The sequence below is a fragment of the Hevea brasiliensis genome, chromosome 2, assembly GCF_030052815.1.
Source record: "Hevea brasiliensis isolate MT/VB/25A 57/8 chromosome 2, ASM3005281v1, whole genome shotgun sequence".
Classification (NCBI taxonomy): Eukaryota; Viridiplantae; Streptophyta; class Magnoliopsida; order Malpighiales; family Euphorbiaceae; genus Hevea; species Hevea brasiliensis.
Window position 1 is genome coordinate 31,813,938 of NC_079494.1, and position 9,712 is coordinate 31,823,649.

The 9,712-nt window shown below is 35.4% G+C and overlaps 2 non-coding genes across 2 annotated transcripts; both read right to left on the reverse strand.

Annotated features, from left to right (window-relative positions):
- Positions 1–1,657: 1,657 nt before the first annotated feature.
- Positions 1,658–1,764, reverse strand: LOC131178179 (small nucleolar RNA R71). Its single transcript, XR_009147311.1, has one exon. It is a non-coding gene; the product is annotated as a small nucleolar RNA R71 (small nucleolar RNA).
- Positions 1,765–9,233: 7,469 nt separating this feature from the next.
- LOC131178145 (small nucleolar RNA R71) lies at positions 9,234–9,339 on the reverse strand. Its single transcript, XR_009147276.1, has one exon. It is a non-coding gene; the product is annotated as a small nucleolar RNA R71 (small nucleolar RNA).
- Between the last annotated feature and the right edge of the window lie 373 nt (positions 9,340–9,712).

Below are 9,712 nucleotides of genomic sequence, written 5' to 3' on the forward strand. Positions count from 1 at the left end.
CCTAATTAGTAATAAGGTTTACCTTAAATGAACGTATAATCATATGTTACCATGCACTAGAATCTCTCTGTTATAAAATCCCAATTCAAGTTAGAGTCATGGTTTATGTCAAACCCCATTTGCTATGAATATTATGTTCTCTTTTAATTCCAGTTCTTGATTAAAATGATTTTCTCATTAGAAACTCTTTTCTATTTAAATCTATCTGTCATGGCCAGGAACTTGAAATATCAAGAACAATTAAATGAATATAGGATTTTATCCCTATATACTTAGAGGAACAGATTCCATATTGATCAACACCTACCTCCATATATAACTAGTAGGAGCCAACACATGCCCATATACCCATACACAGTACAAGTATGAAAGCAGTATCAAACTCAAACCACTTATATACAAGATAACTGTGCTATCTCAGGTCTAAAGATTATATACACTAATATGATTTATGACAACACATTGACAAGAGTAAACTCCATGTGCTTGTCATAAGTGTTACTAGTTCGACCTACTTATCATGTTTCTCATATGGCATGAGACTCACTATTCTATCTTATTTATATCTCATATTAATAACTTGGGAACAAACATGAATACAATCTGTAATGGCCCGGCCCACTAGTGATATTGTCCGCTTTAGGCATAAGCCCTCACGGTTTTAAAACGCGTCACTAGGGGTTACGAACCACCAACTTATAAACCCAGTATCTCTCCCGTGTTTTGCTGATGTGGGATTTGCCTAGGGTGTTACAATCCACCCCCCTTATGGGACTTAGCGTCCTCGCTGAGGTTTGCCCCACCATCGCTCAAGGTTGCACGTGAAGTGACTCTGATACTATAAATGTAATGGCCCGACCCACAAGTGATATTGTCCGCTCTGGACTGAAGCCCTCACGGTTTTAAAACGCGTCACTAGGGGCTACGAACTGTCAACTTATAGACCCAGCATCTCTCCCGTGTTTTGTCAATGTGGGATTTGCCTAGGGTGTTACAATCCAACCCCCTTATGGGACTCAGCGTCCTCGCTGAGGTTTGCCGCACCATCGCTCAAGGTTGCAAGCATAGTCCACTCTGGGCCAAAGCCCTCACGGTTTTAAAACGTGTCACTAGGGGTTACGAACCACCAACTATTAAACCCAGCATCTCTCTCGTGTTTTGCCGATGTGGGATTTGCCTAGGGTGTTACACAATCTTTCTGGATAAGTCATGTCCTTATTGTGAAGTATCCTCGATTGTGAACCTATTTATGATACTTTGTGTTAGAAATACTATCACTCATATTCTTAACAACTTAAGAATAGAATTTTTAACAAAATATTAATGGACCTTTTCTATTACACATAAATATATTATGTAAATGGAAAAGTGAAAATGCCTTTTATTAATAAAATATGTACAAGATACATACTAAATGATATGCTCTAGGGCATACTACTACCATCCACATTATCAACTCCAGTGCTTTTTTGCCCTTTGTGACACATTTAAGATGAATGGAGTGTCTGATCAAGCCATAAGACTCAGAGCATTTCCATTCTCCCTTCAAGACAGAGCAAGGAAGTGGTTACTTTCTTAACCAGCTGGAATGCTCACCACTTGGGAAAACCTCTCACAAGCTTTTCTAGCAAGGTATTTTCCACTTGTAAAGACTGCAAGACTGAGACTTGAGCTCAACACCTTTAGACAAAAGGAAGGTGAATCACTATATGACGCATGGGAAAGATATAAATACCTGCAGAGGGAATGTCCACACCATGGCATAGAGGATTGGCTATTAGTGCAAAACTTCTATAATGGGTTACTACCTTCTATAAGGAGCAGAGTTGATTCAGCTGCAAAAGGTGACCTAATGGAGAAAACAGAGAGATAAGTACTTGAACTTTTAGAGAGGGTTGCATACCATAATTATGAGTGGTCAAATGAAAAAGAAAATGCAAGGAGAACAGCAGGAGTCCTGGAAGTGGACACCCTAAGCATGATAAATGCTCAATTTGATCAGCTCACAAAGAGACTCGACAGAATGCAAGCCACGCAGTTGGTACAAATAGCTAACATAAGGACAGTTATGGAGGAGGGTACATGAATTCAGAATACAATAGCTTCAATGAACCCTCCACAAAACAAATGAACTACGTGAATAATGGAGGAAACTTCAACCAGAGGCAGCGTAACAATCCATATTCAAACACTTACAACCCTAGATGGAGGAAACACCCAAATTTCTCATGGTCCAATCAACAGAACCAGCCAATAAACAAGCAATAGGGGTACAAATCCGCAGCACCCCCTAGATTTTAGAATAGAGGCCAAAACTTTGCATAGCCACCACCGCCTCCTCAACCTCAGCAACCTGAATCGAAGATGACCATGGAATCCATGATGGAAGGGTTCCTAGCAACTCAACAACAGCAGAATGAATTGATTAAATAGCTGACTTCTAGAATGGACCAACTTGCTACCCATAGCATGATGCTGGAGAATAAAATTGCTCAGCAAGTAAGTTCTTTAAGTAAAGCAGCTGATAAACTGCCTAGTCAATCGAAGATGAACCCAAGGGAGCATTGTAAGGCAGTTACATTGAGGAGTGGGAGAACTCTAATACAATTAGAGAAAGAACAAACAAATGAGACCTTAGAAAAATCTAAAAGCCAAGCAGAAATGTAACACCCCTCACCCGACTACAGTATAGCCGAGCAAAGTGTGCTACATTCGGTGCCGGAGCACCCTATCTTATCTTACTTTATTCCTTTCATAATTTGATCTCATTATATTTTAATATTAATTATTTTTCGACGGAGAAACCAGCGGAGTTTCCCCTATTTTATTACCAGTTGACATATTTTACTATTTATCTGTTTGAAAATTTCAATAATATTTTACAAATAAAATCTCATCAATTATTTTCATAACCATCTCATTCATATATCTCAATTTCATATTCATTTCCATGCATTATCTATATATTTCAAATCTGTCTTCGAATCCATACAATCTCATTCATGCTCAAATCACATAAGTAAAATTTTCAAATTTCTTTAATTTACATAATTTCATAATTTACATGATATATAAATTAATTACATATGAAAAGCTAATTTATTAAATTACATTACATTTCTATTAATTACCTGCTCATAATCTACATTATAATACAATATCTAGCATTTTATACTAAATACAAAATATGATCTATATGGGCCCTATCTACATGCATTGCTGAGGAGGTGACAACCTTGAATACTTCAGGCACTTCTGCAGATCTGGACTCCAAAAATCTTAGTCAAAGTACCTGCGCGAGAAAACAAATCCGTCGCGCTAAGCATTGCTGCTTAGTGGTGCAATAATAGAACAAGAAAATAAAATATACAAATAAAGAAAGAACGAAGCAAAATTTGAATATTTAAGAATCTGTTTAATTTAATACAATGTGTCTAATATTAATTATCTTTTGTTCTCATTTGTTTAGCTTTGGAAGCGTTTAATTCCGAAATTCACAGTGATAATGTACAACATACAGAATTAATAAAAATACTTAGTTTATATTTATATGGCAATAGAAGGTACATTTAAAATATTTAGTTAAGTTATACCTATTTTTGAAACTCTTTTATCATTTTACTTAACAATTTTTTTTATGTGGTTTGGATCATTTCATAATTCTAACTAATTCTTTTGAAGTCTTATTAACTCATTTATTTGATTTCTAATATTTTTAATTACTAACAGTCTTAATTTATTTCAATAGATTACACTGCCCAAGTAACCTACGACAGGCTGACTAAATTGGATAACGGGTCATTGGCACTGGACACCGCGGTGCCTCGGGCCGTCATACCATGGGACGCAGAACGTCAACCACGTATGCAGTCAGTATGGCTAGAAAGCCATGATAACACATAATTGGGCGTAGAAGCCATGAATGTTGGCATAATGCCATGAATGCGGGCATAAAGCCATGAATACGGGCATAAAGCCATGAATACAGGCATAAAGCCTTTCGCGATCGCTAAAACAATACCCTATTGGCATGCCAAACTATCCAATCTGACACACATGTCTAGGCAATACAAGGGCACATAATATCATTAAATATTAATATATTGTGTTTTATGAGTTTATTATTTCATGATAAATTTCAATTATAATTCATACATTCATTTGATCATTTATATGATCAAAATTCACATCAATTATCCTTTTATATCATTGTGCTCAAAATAATTCTCCTCTCTACAATAATGAGAACTAATGTCTCATTCATACATTAATATGGTTCATTTATTCATTCATTATGTTATTCATATTGATCACAATTCTAAACAATGGTTCACATGTTCCATTGTATTCAAAACATTTTTCCTTTATCATTTATACATTCAAGAATCTACTTATGTAATTACAAATTTTATATTTCAAGTTGAGTTACTAATATTTTATGAATTCCATTTGTGATGGGCATATAAGCCCTAACTATCTATTCACATCAATTAGGTGACTTATTTTTCATGTTTCAAGTAATCCATAAACATTTCATGGATTTCAAATTTATGGCCTTAATTCCTTTTTAACAATTTTGACTAGGATGCATAGTCTACATTTGTCATACAATTCTAAGCATTTAAGCTTAGAATTGGTTCTAGGTCTTCATCTTAGTTTACTAATCATTTTGATTACTATTCACCTTACTAGTCAACCAAAATGTTGACTTTTTTATACTTAATGGATATATTAATTCTAATTACACCAAGATCCCACATTTTGAGTTTTACATTTGCTAGTATTAATTGCCAATTGCAATTTAAAGTCCCCTAAATGCATTTCTAATTTCACATTTGAATTTCAAGTTTTGGTGTCACTATTCACCTCATTGGTCAACAAAAATGTTGACTTTTGGATAGAAAATAGGTACATTGGTTTTGACACTCCAAACATATCACATTTTGCATTTAAAACTTGTTGGAAGTGATCACCATTACCATTTCTAAGCCTAACACTAAGTGGCAGAATTTTCAGTTTTTGTACCATAAGTTTACTGTTCTATTAGGGACTGTTACCCGGGAAATTTGAGTAAATGGTAAACATGAAAATTGTTCCTTATTTTGTCTAGTTGAATTTCTTTTTTTGAATCACTCCATTTGGAGTTTTGTAGCTACAGATATGGTCTAAAAACCACAGCTGGCCGGATTTCAATTCTGCAGAATTTACCAAATCTACAGTACCATGAACAGTGACTGTGACTGCCATTTTGATTAAGTTATGATCATAATTTGGGGTAGGTTTCTTCATGAAAGTTGTTTGTCTATGTCTTAAATTGTTTCTGTAAAAATTTCAGGTCAATTGACCATTTCTACAGTGAGTTATGACCAAATGAACAGTTACTGTTCATTTGGTCATTTTGCAGTTTCTGGGTACAGGGTATCCGGATTGGGGCCAACTTTTGGTCCTCTTGCTTTGGTCTTTTGGGCATGGTTTCTTCAGCAAAAATGTGCCATTATAAGTCTAGTTTTATGTCCAATTGGCCAAACACCAATTGAACCTACACAGCCAAAGTTATGGCTGTCCAAGTGGGCTGGAATCACAGCCTCATTGCTGCTGTCACTAGGCAGCCTATACATTTCACTTTGCCATGCATTAGTTCAGTTGAAATTATGATTAACTTGCCTCAAATGGTCATTAATTGACCATTATAATGTCCATTAATCATTTCATAAGCCAAGTCCAACTTTTCATTCCCAAAACCCTAATTTTCCCTTTTAATTCACCCATACACCTAGTTAAGCACTTTCATTAATTATATATGTGTATATACACCTTAAATACAATCTCTAATTCATTCTAAGTCCATTAAAACCATCAAAAACACTCCATCATTGTTCCTTCCTTAGGGCTGCCGAAATTAATGGTAGGCATACACACAAATTTGGTTCATTTAATTCACAAATTCATGTTGATTTTGAGTCCCTAACATGGAAAATAAAAGTTTTAAGTAGATAGGTGCACTAACCTCTTGTAGGGTAGAATTTTCCCAAGCTTAACTTCACTTTCTTTCTTCTTCTTGGCTGCCAAAAGGTTATGCAAGGTGCAAGGATAAATTTTAGTGAAAAGAGTAGGAGGAATTATGGTGAAAAGAGGAGAGAAATGAAGCTTTGGTTGAAAATCAATGGAGGTTTGGCTATGGAATTTGAAAGCTACGGGTGAGCTTTGTGAAGGTGATGGCTGCTGGAATTTTAGGAGATTTTGTTGCATTCTTATACATATTTTATTAGTTAATTTAAGTGTTGACTAAATGTGATTGGTGGGTAAGTGTTTAATGACATCATATGATGTCATAATTGGTATTTTCTTCCTTTTTTTTTTCTTCTCTTCTCTACTCATTTTCAATTTAATTTTTAGCATTATTTATTCACATTTTAGATCATAATAATTATTTACTTAACTGGACAAGTCGGCCAAAAATCACCAGTGAAGGCGAAATGACCAAAATGCCCTTCGTTTGGCTTAACGGGTTAAAATTGTCTGTACCGATTGAAAAATTTTTCTAAATATTTTCTTGGCATTCTAATGCCATAGGAACCTCAATGACCCTTCTCTGGAGTCCCAAAAATTATTTTATGAATTTTTTCCCGGGTCTAGGGCTCCTCGTTGCGAGAACCGCAACTTCCCTCTGGTTACCCATCGCTTGGGCACCGGCTCGTTTAACTTGGTTGTATTTTATTTCTAAAATTTTTTCTAAGTTTTTCTTATTAATATTTGAGTTAATTATGGTTCCTGACTTTAGTTTAAATATTTTTCCGGACGTTCTAGCTGTCCGGACCGACACCGGTCACCGGAACAGTAGACTGTACGGAGTTGCTACGGGGAGGGTGTTACAAGAAAAAAAGGAGGGACAAGCCAAGAAATATTAGGAAGAGGAAATAGGGAAGAAAAAGAAGTTACCAGAGCCAAACCAGCCTCCCTTACCTTTTCCTCAGAGATTTTGATAAGTGCATAATTTACTAATTTTACTCCCATCACATTTAGTGTTTTTAATGTGTTTTTATGTTTAATTCAGTTGGTTAAATATAGTTATCTATTAGGCATATGTTTAGAGAGTTGTTAAAATAATTGTGTTAAATGGAGAAATTTGACTCTTGTTGTATTTTTTAGGTTTTGGTGAAGTTTCGGAGCAATATAGTGTGGAAGGAAGCTTGGAAAGATCGAAGGATTGAGAAGCATTATTGAAACAAAGTACACGGGCCGTGTAACTTGACCTGTGTAAATCTTGGAGACCCGTGTAACATTCTGCCAGAAGAAATCCAGAGAACCAAGGAAGAAACAAAGTACACGGGCCGTGTATCCATCGACAATCAGATTCCTAATTTTGTTCCAGTTGCAGTTTTTGACAGAGACTCTAAAAGAAACTTAACCCTAGACCATTTACTATAAATAGAAGAGATAGCAGCCGAATGAGGGGATTCAGACGCCTCCAAAAATCATTCAGTAGCCTCTCCATTCATCTTTGAGAATTCTCTTTTATTTTTTTGTGAGCCATGAGTGGCTAAGTTTTTAATTCAGTTCAAGGGATTTTAGTTCTTTCGCTTGATTTATGAGACCAGGTTCTTAATTTAATTTACGTCTTTTTGAATATCTATCATTTTCTGATTTATTTGTCTTTGATCTATTGAATGATTTGCTTAAAAGGCCTATTAGTTGAATGTTTGATGAGATCAATTGCTAGTTCATCTTCATAATCCATAATTGTTGTGTAAGATTGAACATAAGTAGCAATTAGGTTTTATTGATTATGATCCCAGCTTTCGATAATAACCTAAGGAAACAATAGGGTTGATTAAATAATTTATGCTTCATAAATTGTTATTCAGCTTAACTACTTCCTTTTCTTAAAGCAGTTATTAATTTGATGAGGAATGCTTAATACCAACTCAGTTAATAATTAGAGTCAATAAGAGTGCTAGGCATCAGTATAGAAAAGTCAGGGGTTTACCTCGCTGTTTGGTAAATCTATGTTAAGTATTCAATAAGAGATAATTGTATTTTTTTTTTGTCTATGATTAAATCAATGCATTGGAATGAGAATTACCTTGGACTGAAGTTTGTTTAGATTGAGATTTTAATATTTAGTTCTTGAATTTCTGATTTCTTCTGATTTTGTGTTATAAACCACCCCGACCCCCCCCCCCCCCCCAAATCTTTGTTTCCTTTGTTTCCTTTACACAACTGCACATAAATTTAATAATTCAGTCTCTAGGGTTCGACCTGGATTTACCACTTAATGCAGAAAATATTTCATTACTAGTAATTTCAGTTAATTTTATTTATGGTGGATTCAACACCTACCAAGAATTTTGGTGCCAACGCAGGGGACTGAAGTTTATTTGATTTCATGTTTTTAGTGTTAGATATTTTGTTATTAATTTTGTTTGTGAGTTGTTGCTATTTTTTGGTTTTTGGAAAAGAAAAAAATAAAATAAAATAATTACGGTGCTACTGTTCATTGTTACTATTCATTAAGGATTTTGGTTGAATTTGGAGGGCGGCCTATACCTATTTTGAATGAAACGATGCTCTGATCAAGCCTAATCAATCCATAGGATTCCTTGGCCTCAACCTCTTGAGGCTAAATTCAATTATTTTCTAGGGTTTTGAGGCATTTTTCTGTCTTTACTTTGATTTCTCTTTGTTTATGATAAGAACTTCTCAATCTGGTGAGTTGATCTTTAATCCAGAAGTGAAAAAAAATAGCTAAACAGTTGAGAAAATTGGCTAAGCAAGGTAAGTTGATTCCAAGTACATCTGAAGGAGTCAAATCTCCAAAGGAGCTAAGTTCGGATTCGGATTAAGAGTCAAGCTCTGAAAACGAGACCATGGCTGCTGCTAGGACTTTGAAAGATTTGGCTATTCTTGATCTAAACCAACAGCCTTTGTGTATACAATACCCTTCATTAAATGTTGCTTTTGAGTTGAAATCTAGACTAATCCATTTGTTGCCTAAGTTTCATGGTCTTGCAGGTGAGGATCCACATAAGCATTTAAAAGAATTTCATGTTGTGTGTTATAGCATGAAACCTCAAGGAGTTTCAGAGGATCAGATTAAGATTCGAGCTTTCCCTTTCTCACTGGAGTGCACGGCTAAGGATTAGTTGTATTACCTTCCATCTTGATCTGTCAACTCATGGAATGGGATGAAGCAGATATTTCTGGAGAAGTATTTTCCTGCTTCTCATGCTGCTAATATAAGAAAAGAAATTTGTGGCATTTGACAGTAAATGGAAAGAGCTTGTATGAGTACTGGGAGCAATTTAAGAAACTGTGTGCAAGCTGTCCCCATCATCAAATAAGTGAGCAGCTGTTGATTCAATATTTCTATGAGGGACTTCTACCAATGGACCGCAATATGATAGATGCTGTTAGTGGAGGAGCTTTGGTTGACAAGACACCAGATGAAGCAAGGAAGTTGATTGCTAACATGGCAGCAAATTCTTAGCAATTTGGAATGAGAATGGATCACACACCTATGAAGGTTAATGTGGTAAGTACATCTAATCTTGAGAAATAAATTTCTGATTTAACTTCTTCGGTGAGGCAGTTGGCTGTAAGGAACATGCAACCTGTTAAGGCATGTGGAATTTGTTCAGGTTCGGGTCATGCTACTGATATGTGTCCTGCATTACAAGAGGATGAACCAATGCAACATGCTAATGCAGTAGGA